The sequence below is a fragment of the Poromitra crassiceps genome (genome assembly GCF_964638095.1).
Source record: "Poromitra crassiceps genome assembly, chromosome: 10".
Lineage (NCBI taxonomy): Eukaryota > Metazoa > Chordata > Actinopteri > Beryciformes > Melamphaidae > Poromitra > Poromitra crassiceps.
In genome coordinates this window covers 2,367,409-2,386,543 of record NC_139631.1, presented here as the reverse complement: position 1 = coordinate 2,386,543, position 19,135 = coordinate 2,367,409, and positions in this window count along the sequence as shown.

Here is a 19,135-nt window from a genome sequence, read left to right as displayed (position 1 = left end):
TACTCCTGTATCTACTCCTGTCTCTCCTCCTGTCTCTCCTCCTGTCTCTTCTCCTGTCTCTACACCTGTCTCTACTCCTGTATCTACACCTGTATCTACTCCTGTCTCTACACCTGTCTCTCCTCCTGTCTCTACTCCTGTCTCTTCTCCTGTCTCTACACCTGTCTCTACTCCTGTATCTACACCTGTATCTATTCCTGTCTCTACTCCTGTCTCTACTCCTGTCTCTTCTGTTTCTACTCCTGTCTCCACACCTGTCTCTACTCATGTATCTACTCCTGTCTCTCCTCCAGTCCTCCTGTATCTACTCCTGTCTCTACTCCTGTCTCTACTCCTGTCTCTTCTGTTTCTACTCCTGTCTCCACACCTGTCTCTACTCATGTATCTACTCCTGTCTCTCCTCCAGTACTCCTGTATCTACTCCTGTCTCTACTCCTGTCTCTACACCTGTCTCTACTCCTGTATCTACACCTGTATCTATACCCGTCTCTACTCCTGTCTCTCCTCCTGTCTCTACTCCCGAGTCTTTTTACAGCAACCCCTCAAGTAGGAAAACGCGCGCAGAAGACCTCCTTGAGTTTTTAAAGTTAGTCAAAGGCATCTCCATTGCAACAAACAACATCAAGACAACAAACACATTTGAGTCACTGTGGCGCTCAGTACAGCTATTTAGTTGATTGTAGAGCAGTGGTTCTCAAACTTTTTTGGCTTCAGTACCCCCTTTCCCTGATTTCTGAATCCAAGTACCCCCTTTACCTGATTATTTTGCTTAGAAAACTATAGCATATGATGCAACGAATGACTGATGACCAACTTTGAAGAAAATAACATTACAAAATAAGAAACTGAGTGAAAGAGTTAATTAATTAGTGCCTCTTGAGCAGATTTATTGTAATGTTTCATTTATTTTCATGATTTATTCCCCATTGTCCCCTTTCTCTCAAGGGCCCACTGTAGTACCTCCACGTACCCCTAGGGGTACGCATATGCCAGTTTGGGAACCACTGCTGTAGAGCTGCCTTCGGTGCCTAGTGCCCAGGTGCCAGGTGGGCTAGCTCATGAAGAGGGCCTCTCTGTGTGGAGTTTGCATGTTCTCCCCATGCTTACCTGGTGTTACCTCCATATACTGTATAACCCTCCCCCCCCCCCGCCCCCACTAAAAACATACAAGAAGATCATCATCTTAACAGTGGCGGTTAGAAGAAGTTGGTCCCCAGGCGCTTCACTGCAACTGTCCACTGCTCCTGGCCAGCCCGTGGAGGAGGACGAGCCATGATGGGTCAAACGCGGAGGACACATTTCACGGCACCTCCAAGACATGTCCTATAACAATATTTGATTATTGCATACCGGTAGGCTAATTAATGCTAATTTTTACAAAGCTGCTGTTCAAGTAGTGGACTAAAGATATAACTGCACCTGCTAAAACATATATAACATCTTTCTAGAAGTGCATATGGTTTAACTTTTGAACAATTAATAAACACTGCTGTGCAGACCACACATTCTAAACTGTGAGAATGTATGATCATGTCAGTGGATCAGTTTAATGTTCTACTTGAACATCTAAAATAGAAAAACACAAATGTTTCTGCACTATTCTGTTTCAAATATATTTATTTTGAAGCAAGCAAAATTTCACAAACTAACATGAAAATTGCAATATTGGTATTTTGCACAAATTGCAAAGGCATAAAGATGGACCCTACCAACCAATAAGAAGCGAGGCCAGCCCTTGTTTGCTGTGGTCTTTCCATTGCCAATATCAGTCCATGGCATGCTGTTGAATTGAAAATATACCCAGAATGTGATCTTAGAATAACCCATTCCAGTAGTTTGGACTGAATGAGAATGTGAAAGCGAGGAGCGTCACACGGACCGTTAATCCTGTGTCATCTGTCTGTAATGAACCAATGCAGTCCCCCTGCTCCCTGGAGGGGTGTGTCAGCTGGCTGTGTTCAAGTGTCAGCCTCCACTCCCTGGATCAGCTTGCTTTTCAATGGCACCACCTCCCCGCTAATCCCTGCCTGTCATCCCACTGCATTCACAGTTCCAGCCAGGCACTCCGCTCCCCTCCACAAGCCCTGTACAGCCCTGTATGGCCCCAGCCAGGCCCTACTCTCCCCATCCACAAGCCCTGTATAGCCCTGCATGGGCCCAGCCAGGCCCTCCTCCCCCCTCCCCTCCACAAGCCCTGCATGGGCCCAGCCAGGCCCTCCTCTCCCCTCCTCTCCACAAGCCGTGCATGGGCCCAGCCAGGCCCTCCTCTCCCCTCCTCTCCACAAGCCCTGCATGGGCCCAGCCAGGCCCTCCTCGCCCCTCCTCTCCACAAGCCCTGCATGGGCCCAGCCAGGCCCTCCTCTCCCCTCCTCTCCATAAGCCCTGCATGGGCCCAGACAGGCCCTCCTCTCCTCCCCCCTCCACAAGCCCTGCATGGGCCCAGCCAGGTCCTCCTCTCCTCCCCCCTCCACAAGCCCTGCATGGGCCCAGACAGGCCCTCCTCTCCTCCCCCCTCCACAAGCCCTGCATGGGCCCAGCCAGGCCCTCCTCTCCCCTTCTCTCCATAAGCCCTGCATGGGCCCAGCCAGGTCCTCCTCTCCTCCCCCCTCCACAAGCCCTGCATGGGCTCAGCCAGGCCCTCCTCTCCTCCCCCCTCCACAAGCCCTGCATGGGCCCAGCCAGGCCCTCCTCTCATCCCCCCTCCACAAGCCCTGCATGGGCCCAGCCAGGCCCTCCTCTCCTCCCCCCTCCACAAGCCCTGCATGGGCCCAGCCAGGCCCTCCTCTCCTCCCCCCTCCACAAGCCATGCATGGGCCCAGCCAGGCCCTCCTCTCCTCCCTCCTCCACAAGCCCTGCATGGGCCCAGCACACTTCTCCCTCAACTCTCTCTTCCCCTCCTTCCACTACGCTACGTTTCTCTCTGCCGTTCCCTTTCACCCTCTCAATTCACTTCAGTTCAATTCAGTCATGTCCTGTCATGCCAGTAAAGCGTATCTGACAGAAAACCTTTGTTGTCAAAGCAATAGAGAGGCAAAGTGAACGTCACTTCCTGCTTCAGCACTGTACCAGAGATTTTCTTCCGCAATTTATTTTCCCATAGACATTTCGTAAAATGCTTATAAAAATAGTTTTACTTGGTCAAATCAAACGGTTCAGATATATTTCGAATCGGGAGAGACCATAGAACATTTCACTCAGACCAAAACTTAAAAAAACATCGAAAAAATATGTTGTTTTTACGTTTTGGTCTGAGTGAAATGTTATGCAGTCACTCCTGTTTCTAAATATATCTTAACTGTTTTGAACAACTAAAACTATTTTTTACAAGCATTTTACGAAAATTTGTCTGTGAAAATAAATGGCGGATGAAAATCTCTGGTACAGTGCTGAAGCAGGAAGTGACATTCCACTTTGGCTCTCTATAGCATCAACTGAGGTAACGTTAGAAACATTAACAGTTGACTATAGCTATTAAACAAAACTCAATCAAATCAAATCACTGTTTCATTCAATTATAAGGTCCTCTCTCTCTCTCTGTCTCAATCCAGTTATGTTTTACAGTAAAGTGTATAAAACATGTCTCATGGGTCTTTAAAACACAAGCTTATGAATGATGTTGCAAAAACAATTTCCAGCCTCTGTGGTATTTCCCTAGTATGAGCTCTGTCTCTCCCCTCATTAACTATGCGCTGTTTTGATAACATAAGATAAGATGATCTGTTGGGATAGATCCAGCTTTGGTGTACTTGATTGTTACAGACCAGTCAAAACGGCTGCTTTGGAGGCCCTTTTTCCTTACATGGCTGCTGTGTTTTGAGACTTCCATGGTGTTTATATAGCGCAACACCCAAGTCCTTTATAATCAAAGAAGCAAGGACATCTTGTTTTACACAAAGTGGGACCTTTAAGAAATGACTGGGATTCAAATCAATCATGGTCTAATTATAGAACAGTAAGTTCTATAATGTTCTCTCTCTCTCTCTCTCTGTCAGTACAGCAGTATGGTTTCTCTCTCTCTCTCTCTCTCTGTCAGTACAGCAGTATGGTAATGCACAGAGGCATTCCTGCCTTAGTTCAGCTGCCATGACAACTCCGGGGTTTCTCCTGCAGGAGCGAGTACGTCCTGTACTGTAATGGACGCCTCGGCCGAGGGACACGGCTATTCAGTTGGCAAGCCCCCCGGTGGAATATACTGTATACAGCGTGTGCAGTGATATCTCTGTGCAAAGCAGAGTGAGACGTATTAGTCTGCCAGTGCCAAGCACGCCTGTTTTATCACGCTCGCACAGACAGATGGATATTAAGTGCTGAGTTTATGTCGAGTGGGATGTGAAGTCCACAGTATCGCACAGTGCTGCTGTATCTGAGTGTCAGTAGCCTTATGTGTAGCTTTTTCTTTTTGCTAATTATGTTAAATCCAATCAAAACAAACTGAAGGGAAATGGTAAAGCTCAATAAAATTCCTCCAAGATGAAGTTTTTACACTCACATTGTCCTTGTCAGAAAGCCTTGGTTTAACTACAACAGAACAGTGTTGGAAATGCATTTTGTCAAAGCAATAATAGACATGCTGAATTGGTCCCACTTAAAGTACTGTAGCAATATTTTACATTTTATTTACATTTTACTGAAAGATGACGTTTGTTTTAATGAACCTTTGTAATTCAATGATTCAATCGGAATTTGCCAATTAAGTGTTTAGAAGGCCAAGCTGCTGCGGACCCGCAATATGGCGACGACACTACTACACTACTCTACAGTACACAAACCTTTGTCTACACATTTTGATGTACAAATCTGCATGTTACGATTGACTAAAGAAAAAACATTTAAAAGCCTTATTTTCCAACAACAAGTCAATCTCCTCAAGGACATGCATGAAAATAGCCCAAAGCCAGCTGGTCAAATGAAAAGCACGTTGCATCTTTAAAGCCTGTATTGACTGCAGAGAGACGCACGCTTGATGTCCAATAAATCCATAGCGTGGTATTCCTGCCTGGTCTCCATTAGCCGTTGAAGAGCTTGTGTGCAGTGTTGGCTGATGGCTGATTCAGTCAATGTTGTGCTTTAGATAGCTCTGTCAGTGTAGCAAGGTGACTGTGGCTGCAAACACAATGGGATTGACCTTTGAACCTGGAGCTACTCAGCTGTGATAAAATGCTGACACAATAGACTTCCAGCACACTCCCCGGGCGTCTCTCTCTCTCTCTCTCTCTCTCTCTCTCTCTCTCTGTCTACCTCCCTCTTTCTCCCTCTCAAAAGTCCAATCCCATGTATTATCTGCTTGCTTAAGAGCCAGCTAATTAAATCACAGATCATAAATACACTAGTGACTCGTACTGTACGTGTGTGTGTGTGTGTGTGTGTGTGCGTGTGTGTGTGCGTGTGTGTGTGCGTGCGTACATCTCCCAAATGCACCCTGTAGAGTTGGAATGATGCCCACACTCGCCTGCCAAAGACATTAAATAGTGAATCTAAACCTTGTGTGTGTGTGTGTGCATGTGCGTGTGTGTGTGTGTGTGCATGTGTGTGCGTGTGTGTGCTCTCAACCAAATGTGTATTTGTGGCCTCTGCACTGCTATTTGAATAAGGCGAGTGGAGATTCTTGGCCGGGGGCGGGGCCATTTCTCTGTGATTAACGGCAGTGTGGATGGTTTACAGCTGCCTTTTACCCAGGGAATTAACTCCTAATATTTACAATGAGCCCTTGGCAGCTGCTGCGAGCCACTCTGAGGCCCACGCTGCCAGCAACAAGTACACTATGAAGCCCTGGGCCTGGGCCTGGGGCACTCGCAGTATGAAGCCCTGGGCCTGGGCCTGGGCCTGGGGCACTCGCAGTATGAAGCCCTGGGCCTGGGCCTGGGGCACTCGCAGTATGAAGCCCTGGGCCTGGGCCTGGGCCTGGGCCTGGGCCTGGAGAAGCATTGCATCATTCTTGTGGTTCCTATGCTAACTGCCTAATTTGCGTTAGCTAGCTAAACCTGAAGCATCAAAGAGGACGAGGTTGTTGAGCAAGCAGATGAATGAGAGAAGATGAGTTTGCTCTGCTTGGTCCAGACCATGCTCAGAAGAAAAATGACAACATTGGTCTACTTTCCAGCGTGTTAAAACGATCAATGTGGTTGTTTGCGACCTCTTGCGCTCGTGTGAGTAACCACATGGAGACGCCAGAGTCGGGAGCGGTAACCAGGAAGCAGCGGTGACCTTTGGCGGTCGGTCTTTCACGTAACGACAGTCTGATAATGAAATAGGCCGCTGACACGTAAGGGACTACGGGCGGTCTGGTCGGACTTGCGGTGCCGTGGCGTGCTCGTCTTTCAACCAAGAGAGCAAGCGAGAGGCGGGTTCTGTTTTTAACCCCCGAGCCAAACCATAATAACCCGAAGCTTAACCGCTGATGAGCGATGGGCCGGTGCCGAGTAGAGTTTGAGTCAGTGGAGATAGAATAGTGGTTTGGGTATGAGGACATGTTGGCTTTGGTCTTAAGAGGATGAGGAGCCTCTTCTGAAACAGAGGTTGTAGCTGAAGTGACACTAGTCGTGTTTCCATTACCATCAGAAATGCGCAAAATCTAAATATCGCAATAGAAAGTGGGTAATGGAAACACGTAAATTTCGAAAAACCTCCCAAATATCGCAAAAAGTTTTTGCGCTCTCATGAGGTGGTTTTTCAGACGTGTCGATATAGCAGTTTATCGCAAAAGTGTAATGGAAACACACTTTTCCACATTTGCACGTCATGTGACCCATTCTCCTTTGGAAAAGGAGCGGAAAATGAAAGGAAAATGAGGGAGAAAGGGTTCGATAAGCCGTGGCAAAACCTCCGCAGCAACCTAGCAGAAAGACGAGTGTTGTGCAAAAGCGGAGCTGGGGAAAAAAGATCATGTTTAATGACAGAAATCGGTCCATGGTGACAGGCTGCCTGTCTGTGTGCGCGCAGGTGTAGGCTACCTTTTTTCCTCTGCCTCTCGCGCTCACTGCATTCACCGCAGCCAGCAACATGTTCTTTTGAATTGATAATCAGGCTCGTTTATATGCATTGTAACTTCATGTTATGATTTGCATTGACCATTGGTTAGATTTGAGCATGCAGGGGACGGGATTTGGGGCAGATCCCCGTGCGTAATCACTGTGGCAGCTGCTGCAACGGGGAATTGCGTTCAGGTGTGTGCGCCGTCACTCAAACTTAACTTCAATGGAAACGCCTACAAGTCGCAATTGTACATTGTCGAAGTTGTAGAAATATCGCAATTATTTTGCGAAAAACTGTAATGGAAACACAGCTAGAGTCATCTAGCAGAGGCTGCAGACTTCCCGTGTGACACTGACACAAATGCACACTGTGGCTAAAGCTGAGATATGTTCCACTTGAGAATCCCCAAAATGCCACATTCAAAATGCCAGGTTCATAGATGGAGCGAGACTCAGTCATGACCAAACCCCTGAAAATGCAGTAACATTATCTTTTGTGGGAGAACAACTGTACATTCCAACAATGATGGGGGAAATTATCGCCTACCGCACCTGTGCCAGTTGACATATTATACACCAAGTTTTGCCTTCTACAAACAAACTAGATGTTGAAGAATCGCTGAGCTATTCCAATCCCTGCCTGCCTTGCTATTCATTTACAGCGGATATCATATTTAATAGTTTTTCAAAATGTAACCAAGACCTTCTAAAATTAAATTGAATGTTGAAAATGGATACTCGCATGATACTAAACACCATAGATTAGTGTGGACAAACCACTTCATGCCCTGCAATTTGCTGCTGCGGTTGACTAACATTATGATTATTATTTTTAACACCACAATGTAAACGCAGCATAATGTAACCAATCAGGAGTGACCGCAGACCAATACACAGATGTTTCATCTTGTAATACACAGTGGATGGATGTATACTCGCTGCTGGAGCTGGAAATCAGCCCCCTGTGTGTGTGTGTGTGGGGGCCACAGCGGGCCCTGTGGGTGTGTGGGGGCCACAGCGGGCCCTGTGGGTGTGTGGGGGGCACAGCGGGCCCTGTGTGTGTGTGTGTGGGGGGGGGGGGGGGGCAGCGGGCCCTGTGGGTGTGTGGGGGGCCACAGCCGGCCCATTCTGCCTGAGCAGTAAAGTGCCAGCTCAGGAGTCATTATGCAGCCCAGCCGGCTGACCAACCTGCTCTTTATACACCGCGAAAATGGAACATGTGTTTAAGCATGTCGCACCAAGGCGTGCATCGCTCTCTCCCTCCCTTTCTCTCAGCTCCCTTGCTCTCTCTGTCTCTCTCTCCCTCCCTCCCTCCCTCCCTCTCAATCCAGTGGAATTTCCATCAGTGCCAGTCCTGGAAAACGGCTCCCACCGACAACTCAGCTTCCATCATTCACGCTTTTGAATGGTGTAATTGGTGTTATGAAAAGTGTGTATGGTGTCGAGGCCATGATCTCCCCAAAAGCCCCTCTTAAAAAAATAAATGAAAATAAAATAAATCTCTGAGACCCACACCCACCCACACTGAGGCACAGGCCTGTTCGTGAGACCCACACCCACCCACACTTACCGCTTTCAGACAGACACTGGTTCTGGCTCCGTTCTGGAGTCTCAGAACCTTCGTGCTTTGTGGCGAACCAGCCCGCGTTCACACACCAGTTTAAGCGGGACCAAAGTGGGAGGATGTTATTCGGTAGTCCTTCTTCAGTTTTTTACGTTTATTAATTACTTGGTCTGGCGTTCGAGTGAACCCAGCCTTGGCCCTCTCTTCCGCAAGTTCGGCATACGACTTGCTCTTTCTTGTACTGCTTTGTAGCTTTTCTTGAGATTCGGTAGATGCCCAAATCGCCACTAAACATTTGGTTTCCTCAGGAGACCACTGCAAATTATTTTTCTCCATTTTGTCGTTGCCTTCTTCTCCTTCCTGCTCGTTTTCACAGCCTAGAATAAGACACGCCCACTGATGATGTCACGGTTCCCAAGGAAAAACCAACCATCTTTTGGTTCCGCTGAGAACCAACTTTTTAGGTTGCGAACCAATTATTTTTTCGGTCTGAACGCGCCGGCCGGTTCAAATTTGGGTTCGGGAACCGGCACGGAGCCCTGCCGGTGTGAAAGCTCTAACTGAGGCCTGCTCCTGAGAGCCACACTGAGACGCGCGCCTGCTCCTGAGTTGCCGTCACACCTCTCACCTGCAGCAGCTAAATCCTCCAAATGTGCAGCCATTGAGACGTGAAGCGAGAGAAGTATGATGTGCAAATGACGGTGCTGCTGCTGCTGCTGCTGCTGCTGCTGCTGCTGTACTAATCAGAGGAAATGATGACTGGAGCAAAACACAGGGCTTATCCGGATGGGGCAGGGTGGCTGCACAGTGCACTGCACTCTGTCTGCTTCATATCCCAATGAATTATTAGCTGCCTGCTTGCACGTTTAGTGCATCTCCATTGCAATCAAAGGGCTCCATTTCAAACGCATGTGTGTGTGTGTCAGTGTGTGTGGACGTACCTGTGTGTGTGTGTGTGTGTGTGTGTGTGTGTGTGTGTGTGCGTACGTGCATGTGTGATGCTTTCTGGGAAATGGGTAAGTACCTGGACCATAAAATCAGCTAGCTGCTGCTTAAGACTGTCTCCACTGGTGCAGTGCAGTCGGGGGCCCAGCAGTGCACCGAGGACTGGACTTAGCTCTTTGAATGTAAAGGGCAACATTTATCATCATGAAACGGCTGTGTGAGCGCGTGTGTAAGAATGTGTGTATGCGCTTGTGTGTGTGTGTGTGTCTTTCTATCTGTGTGTGCTTTTGTTGCATGTGTGCATGCTTGAATACGCACACATGTGTGCATCCAGTGCCCCGGTTTGTGTGAGTGTAGTTTGACTTGTGTGTGTGTGTGTGTGTGTGTGTGTGTGTGTGTGTGTGTGTGTGTGTGTGTGTGTGTTCTGCTGTAAATGGCTTGTAGGAGGGAACAAAAGAGCACGGGTGTTAAACAGTAGGGAAGTGTTATATCCGGAGAAGATACGCACACACGCAAGCGCACACACACACACACACACACACACACACACACACAGACTAGGGGGCGTCATCAAGCCATTTCATCACTTCCCTAAATCCATTTAAGGTTGGATGTTTTTTTAATACCTGAACACATTTGACAGTCAATGTATTTATCATGCTCAGCTTACTGTAACATAGGTGGTCCACACATCTCATGCTTACTTACTGTAACATAGGTGGTCCACACATCTCATGCTTACTCAGGCCCGGTTCTACGGGGGTGCAAAAGCATGCATTGCACCCTTATTTTAATTGTCTGCATGCTCAGTTGAAAAGTAAAAAAAAAAAAAATGCTACAGCTGCACACTTACTGTTTAAACTTGAATTATAGTTGTTGTTTTTCTTTGTTCTTTGATGTGATTTTATGGCTTTTTGGCACCTATATGTAACCTTTTAAGGTTGAGATAATTGTATTATCATTATATGGTCCAAATATTTCAGTAAAGCACTTGAAACACTTGAAATATTCTTGCTTGGGTGGTATCATTCTACTTGAAATGATGGTCAAATGCATTATTTTTAGTAAAATAACATGTCAAATTTTTCGGGCGGCCGGCCACCCGAGTGGGCCCGGCCTTTGGCCGGGCATCTGCACCCCTTCCTATCTAGGATGCACCCCTAGTCATCTTGTTCTGGAACCAGCCCTGTGCCTACTAAAGGAGCGTTCACACAGAGATATTTATTTTTCGCTCTGTCGCTCAAGTCAACCCTTTGGAATCGCTCTGTCGCTCTGTTTAAATCGCTCATCAACAGGCACACGAAATGACGGACATGTGGGGGATATAACGTTACGCAATGTCATGCTGTTTGTCCACTACGAGCCACCGTCATTGTTTACAAGCTAAGCCTATCAGCGTGCTCCTAATGCGAGCTGCATACCGGTAGTACAGACTTCACTTCATGTCAGCTGTCAGCCTGTCAATGCGGTTTGTTGCCACACAATAAACCAGTGGTTTGTTCCAAGCCAGAGTGATCCTTGACTCGCTCTCACACAGCAGCCAATCAGCATTGAACAGCGAGCGACTGATGCCAGCGTATTTTCGCTGGAGTTGGGATATTTCATCTCGAGCGACGAGCGTATTTTCTCCCTGTCGCTCTGTCTCTGCCGCTCGGACGCCCAGCGATTATTCTCCCAGGCGAATATACGCTCAATCGCTCGTTTGCATTGACTTTGTATGTAAACTCGACGCCAGCGACAAACTTTAATAGGTCGGTGTGAATGCAGCTTTACTGTAACATACTGTAGGTGGTCCACACATCTCATGCTTACTTACTGTAACATAGGTGGTCCACACATCTCATGCTTACTTACTGTAACATAGGTGGTCCACACATCTCATACTTACTTACTGTAACATAGGTGGTCCACACATCTCATACTTACTTACTGTAACATAGGTGGTCCACACACATCTCATGCTCAGCTTACTGTAACATAGGTGGTCCACACATCTCATGCTTACTTACTGTAACATAGGTGGTCCACACACATATCATGCTTACTTACTGTAACATAGGTGGTCCACACACATCTCATGCTTACTTACTGTAACATAGGTGGTCCACACATCTCATACTTACTTACTGTAACATAGGTGGTCCACACATCTCATACTTACTTACTGTAACATAGGTGGTCCACACATCTCATGCTTACTTACTGTAACATAGGTGGTCCACACACATATCATACTTACTTACTGTAACATAGGTGGTCCACACACATCTCATGCTTACTTACTGTAACGTAGGTGGTCCACACATCTCATGCTTACTTACTGTAACATAGGTGGTCCACACATCTCATGCTTACTTACTGTAACATAGGTGGTCCACACATCTCATACTTACTTACTGTAACATAGGTGGTCCACACATCTCATGCTTACTCACTGTAACATAGGTGGTCCACACACATATCATACTTACTTACTGTAACATAGGTGGTCCACACACATCTCATGCTTACTTACTGTAACGTAGGTGGTCCACACATCTCATGCTTACTTACTGTAACATAGGTGGTCCACACATCTCATGCTTACTTACTGTAACATAGGTGGTCCACACATCTCATGCTTACTTACTGTAACATAGGTGGTCCACACACATCTCATGCTTACTTACTGTAACATAGGTGGTCCACACATCTCATGCTTACTTACTGTAACATAGGTGGTCCACACATCTCATGCTTACTTACTGTAACATAGGTGGTCCACACATCTCATGTTTACTTACTGTAACATAGGTGGTCCACACACATCTCATGCTTACTTACTGTAACATAGGTGGTCCACACACATCTCATGCTTACTTACTGTAACATAGGTGGTCCACACATCTCATGCTTACTTACTGTAACATAGGTGGTCCACACATCTCATGCTTACTTACTGTAACATAGGTGGTCCACACACATCTCATGCTTACTTACTGTAACATAGGTGGTCCACACACATCTCATGCTTACTTACTGTAACATAGGTGGTCCACACATCTCATGCTTACTTACTGTAACATAGGTGGTCCACACATCTCATGCTTACTTACTGTAACATAGGTGGTCCACACATCTCATACTTACTTACTGTAACATAGGTGGTCCACACACATCTCATGCTTACTTACTGTAACATAGGTGGTCCACACATATCATACTTACTTACTGTAACATAGGTGGTCCACACACATCTCATGCTTACTTACTATAACATAGGTGGTCCACACATCTCATGCTTACTTACTGTAACATAGGTGGTCCACACATCTCATGCTTACTTACTGTAACATAGGTGGTCCACACATCTCATTTGAACGCGGGTAAAGTCTCCCCAAGACTGCAGCACATAAAAAAGTGCCACAATAAAAGCATGACACGTAAATCATTGATGAATACAATATTTGCTTTTATGCACTGTGCAATAAAATGCCATTATAGCAGTCAGAAAATATGAGCAGAGAGAGATCGAAGCACCTAAACGTTATTCTCCATGACATGTTTTAATGGCCGATAAAAAAGAGAGAGTGGGCAGGAGTTTGCACATTTTGGTGCGCTAGAAGCCCTCAGGTTGTGTGAGAAAGACCTGTTCCTTAACTTTCTCTCCCCCTCTGCCTTATTCAGACAGTGATGTAGGCTATAGTCCCTCTCTCCCCCTCTGCCTTATACAGACACTGCTGTAGGCTATAGTCCCTCTCTCCCCCTCTGCCTTATTCAGACACTGTTGTAGGCTATAGTCCCTCTCTCCCCCTCTGCCTTATTCAGACACTGCTGTAGGCTATAGTCCCTCTCTCCCCTATTCAGACACTGCTGTAGGCTATAGTCCCTCTCTCCCCCTCTGCCTTATTCAGACACTGCTGTAGGCTATAGTCCCCCTCTCCCCCTCTGCCTTATTCAGACACTGCTGTAGGCTATAGTCCCTCTCTCCCTCTCTCCCCTATTCAGACACTGCTGTAGGCTATAGTCCCTCTCTCACCCTCAGCCTTATTCAGACACTGCTGTAGGCTATAGTCCCTCTCTCCCCCTCTCCCCTATCCAGACACTGCTGTAGGCTATAGTCCCTCTCTCCCCTATTCAGACACTGCTGTAGGCTATAGTCCCTCTCTCACCCTCAGCCTTATTCAGACACTGCTGTAGGCTATAGTCCCTCTCTCCCCTATTCAGACACTGCTGTAGGCTATAGTCCCTCTCTCCCCCTCTGCCTTATTCAGACACTGCTGTAGGCTATAGTCCCTCTCTCCCCCTCTGCCTTATTCAGACACTGCTGTAGGCTATAGTCCCTCTCTCCCCCTCTGCCTTATTCAGACACTGCTGTAGGCTATATTCCCTCTCTCCCCCTCTCCCCTATTCAGACACTGCTGTAGGCTATAGTCCCTCTCTCCCCCTCTGCCTTATTTAGACACTGCTGTAGGCTATAGTCCCTCTCTCCCCCTCTGCCTTATTCAGACACTGCTGTAGGCTATAGTCCCTCTCTCCCCCTCTCTCTTATGCAGACACTGCTGTAGGCTATAGTCCCTCTCTCCCCCTCTGCCTTATTCAGACACTGCTGTAGGCTATAGTCCCTCTCTCCCCCTCTCTCTTATTCAGACACTGCTGTAGGCTATAGTCCCTCTCTCCCCCTCTCCCTTATTCAGACACTGCTGTAGGCTATAGTCCCTCTCTCCCCCTCTCTCTTATGCAGACACTGCTGTAGGCTATAGTCCCTCTCTCCCCCTCTGCCTTATTCAGACACTGCTGTAGGCTATAGTCCCTCTCTCCCCCTCTCTCTTATTCAAACACTGCTGTAGGCTATAGTCCCTCTCTCCCCCTCTCACTTATTCAGACACTGCTGTAGGCTATAGTCCCTCTCTCCCCCTCTCCCTTATTCAGAGCTATAGCTGTAGGCTATAGTCCCTCTCTCACTTATGCAGACACTGCTGTAGGCTATAGTCCCTCTCTCCCTTATTCAGACACTGCTGTAGGCTATACTGCCCTACAAATCATGACCGCAGTAACTACGCCAACACTGAAACTGAGAAAAATAGCTTTAAAGTTTTTTGACTGTCCAGCCAAATTAGATATAGGTTGAAAAGTGGCAATGCGCTTATTAACACATTAAGTGCCAGAGACGGACTAATTCGTCTTACATAATCCAGCGCTTAAGTGCCAAGGACGGACTAACTCGTCTTACATAAAGATTTTTTTTTTTTGACAGTGGGACATCAATCAACCCCTTTTACATCTTCGAGATAAGTATTTGCAGCAAGAGCATGTGTGTAATCTATTTTACCGACCACTAAGTGGCGACAGAGACCGAGAGAAGTCACAGCCACGGGACCCAAAAGCCACAAAAGCAGCCGCCTCGCCCGGACACACACACACAGAACGGACAGAGATCCCTTCCCCCCAGAGCCGCGCAGCAACGCGCGAACACACACACACACACACACACACACACACACACACACACACACACACACACACACACACACACACACACACACACACACACACACACACACACACACACACACACACACACACCGCGGAAGCAAGCCATTCAAGGAAATGGCGACGCGATTTTACAGTAATCCATATCCATTTCAGACTCGTCTTGCCCGACAGGCAAGCAGGCAGGCAGGCACGCAGACAGACAGGCAGGCAGCACAACGCGCTTCTGACACGCCCGCTGAAGCCAGGAGGAAGGAGGAGAAGACACACGGAGGGAGGAGTTTGAATGAGAGGGGTGTTTCCTGTTGTTATGGAGGAAATTACTGTTCAAAACTATTGTTTAGAATGTCTGACGGTCTTACTGATGCCAAAAATGAATGGTTAAAGTGACTGTTTCACAAAAAGCCATTTATCTCTGAATAAATTTCCAGACGCTGAAACCATGCTGTACTCAACGGCTAATATCTACATAACTACTAACTCTGCAAACTAACTCTTTTAGACAGAGAAAGCACACATTCTATTAGTTATTTTTAGATGATTGATGTTCATGAATTCTTAACAGAAAATAATCCTCGGCTGTTCTAAAATGAGCCAGAATCGTCAAAAACACCCCTGGCACAACTTACCTACAGGAATGAAAACATGGCTGGCACCCAATGTGTTAAATATGTATATGTTAAAGTATTTTTTGGGGGCAAAACAATTATCAATTACTTGACCTATGACCCCAGAAATGCAGATACGGCACTCTGTCTGTGTATTACCTTAAACAGATGTGTAGGTAGTACAAGGGAAAAGCGCAGTAACTACAATCTAATGTGCTTCTCCTGTCTTGTTTTTCATGAGACAATTGTAATCGGTTTTGATTTCGATACCACATCATATCTGTATTTAATTGTTTTATTGTTTACATGTTTAAAACATTTAAATGGATAAGTAACAGATAAATTCAGGGAATCCTTAAGTCAGTTGATGTAATCTTCACCACTGGTGTTGCTTTTTGGTCATCATTCTGACACAATTAATTAATGAGCACAGTTGTTTTATTATCTTAATTTAGAACAGGTTTTCTTTACAAATCAGATTAGCTTTTCAGATTGATAATTCATACAAGAACATATACAGTATATTACATAGCATATTACAATTATTTTGAATAAAATGAATTACAGACTGAGTCTGAATGCTGATAATTTATGCAGCAATGAAAAAGATTGTCCTGATGAGCTAGGTAGTGATACCAAACAATTATCACTATCTACAGCCAGATTAACACTTCCCAGTGGAGTGGATGATCTCTTATGGATTATTAGCTAGGAATACAGCATTTACCATTTTAAAGACACTGAAGACTCATTCATTAACAATTTGGACAGCTGTCAGTATCCTCTCATATTGGGAATTGACTCGATTAACTAAACAGATTGTGCCATTATGAGTGATTGATATGTTGGGCTTTGTTATGGAAAGAGCGGGAAAATTGCAGTAACTACAAAATCCAACCAAAAACCAGTCTGAACCGCAGTAACTACACCTCAAAGTGTAGTTACTGCGTTTATCTCTGTTTAAGTCCAGCTGAAGCTCTGTGAAAGCAAATCAAAGTGCAGTAAGTGTAGTTACTGCAGTTTTGTCTGGTTTTTGGTTGGATTTCGTAGTTACTGCAACTTTTATACTCTGTTTTCTCAAATATAGAGCAAGACTGAACTTAGAAAATTTGTCACATGATAAAACAGATATCTAAAAGTTCAATTTCAATAATAACTCAATTTTGACCAAAATTGTAGTTACTGCGGTTTTGATTTGGAGGGCAGTATAGTCCCAGCTCTTCACAGGCACAAGTTACCGCTGCAGGGAGAAATGGGTCACTGTGAGACTCCCACTGTGTCAGAGAGCGGAGCAAACGAGAAGGAGAGGTCAGCTATTCCTCTCTTCCCTCTCTGCATCTGTTAGTCTCTCTCTATTTTTCTCCCCTCTCTTTACTGTATTGCCCTGGCTGCTGTAAGAAACAACATTGACATTAGTAGTCAGTGGTCAGTAGTAGGCTACATCAGCACTGTCTATAATAGCGTAAGGGTAAAATAGATCCAAAATGGAGAAAATGTCGTTTTACAAGTCATTTCATATCAACATAGTGTCTGTGGGCATGTGCTAAATGTTTTCATGAGCCTGCCCCCCCACCACCAAAAAAAGACTCCATACCTCGTTTGTACAAGCAGCTTTTACGACCTGTAGTAAGGTTTCTAAATGAAGTGACCTCTAGAGGTCGTGTCAATAACGACAGTCTGCCTGTGGAAACAGTATGGTGGACAGTAAAGGCGTCGGGGGGGGGGGGGGGATGGGGGTGGTCTTGGAGGGCCTTTCACACCAGAGCACCCTGTTCCAATCTGAGCATTTCCAAACTCAACATTTCAACTGTAAGTCACCTTTTTGTTATTGAAACCTAACCCAAACCATAACCATAACATTTTCAAATGAACATGTACAGTAACTACGTTATACGTTTTCAAATGAACCAACATTTTCAAATGAACATGTACAGTAACTACGTTATACGTTTTCAAATGAACATGTACAGTAACTACGTTATACGTTTTCAAATTAACCAACATTTTCAAATGAACGTTGGAAACTCGACGGCACTCCCGTGGGTCGTTTCAGAGGGGTAAGAACAAACTATGGGGTTGTCTGGGTTGGAGGACTTGGTTTTCATTGATTTTGGCCTGGGGTTGTGTTAAGTTGACTCTACCCTTTGTGGTGTGTGGTGTGTGTGTGTGTGTGTGTGTGTGTGTGTGTGTGTGTGTGTGTGTGTGTGTGTGTGTTTCTCACTCATTCCCTCTCTGTCTCTCCCAGACCTTTGATTATTTGCCACGGTCTGCATTTCCCAGTGGTTAACACACCCTGACACTGATCTGTCCACAGTGCTGTATGCTGGTTCATCTCTCTGTGTGGACCTGATCTGTCCACAGGGCTGTATGCTGGTTCTTCTCTCTGTGTGGACCTGATCTGTCCACAGGGCTGTATGCTGGTTCATCTCTCTGTGTGGACCTGATCTGTCCACAGGGCTGTATGCTGGTTCATCTCTCTGTGTGGACCTGATCTGTCCACAGGGCTGTATGCTGGTTCTTCTCTCTGTGTGGACCTGATCTGTCCACAGTGCTGTATGCTGGTTCATCTCTCTGTGTGGACCTGATCTGTCCACAGGGCTGTATGCTGGTTCTTCTCTCTGTGTGGACCTGATCTGTCCACAGTGCTGTATGCTGGTTCATCTCTCTGTGTGGACCTGATCTGTCCACAGTGCTGTATGCTGGTTCATCTCTCTGTGTGGACACTGATCTGTCCACAGGGCTGTATGCTGGTTGGTCTCTCTGACACTGATCTGTCCACAGGGCTGTATGCTGGTTCATCTCTCTGTGTGGACCTGATCTGTCCACAGGGCTGTATGCTGGTTCTTCTCTCTGTGTGGACCTGATCTGTCCACAGTGCTGTATGCTGGTTCATCTCTCTGTGTGGACCTGATCTGTCCACAGGGCGGTATGCTGGTTCATCTGTCTGTGTGGACCTGGTCTGTGCACAGGGCTGTATGCTGGTCCATCTCTCTGTGTGGACACTGATCTGTCCACAGGGCTGTATGCTGGTTCATCTCTCTGTGTGGACACTGATCTGTCCACAGGGCTGTATGCTGGTTGGTCTCTCTGACACTGATCTGTCCACAGGGCTGTATGCTGGTTGGTCTCTCTGACACTGATCTGTCCACAGGGCTGTATGCTGGTTGGTCTCTCTGACACTGATCTGTCCACAGGGCTGTATGCTGGTTGGTCTCTCTGTCTGTGTGGAAAGCAGCTCATCTGATGACTGGATGTGAATGCGCTGGCTGGCCTGCCGTGCCTGAGCACCACCACATGCAATATTCATCAAGTCACAGAAGAAACCCTATTTACAGTAAATGAGCTGTGGTGTGGGGAGTGTGTGTGTCTCTGTGTGTGTGTGTGTGTGTGTGTGTGTGTGTGTGTGTGTGTGTGTGTGTGTGTGTCTGTGTATACCCAAGACCACAAACAGAGGCACTGTATTGACCGAACAGACAGGATCTCATGCAAATACACCTTGTTGCACTATTTAAAGGTATGTGTAACATTTTCACACCAATAAATCATCACCACATTAATTTTGAGACATTAGTAGC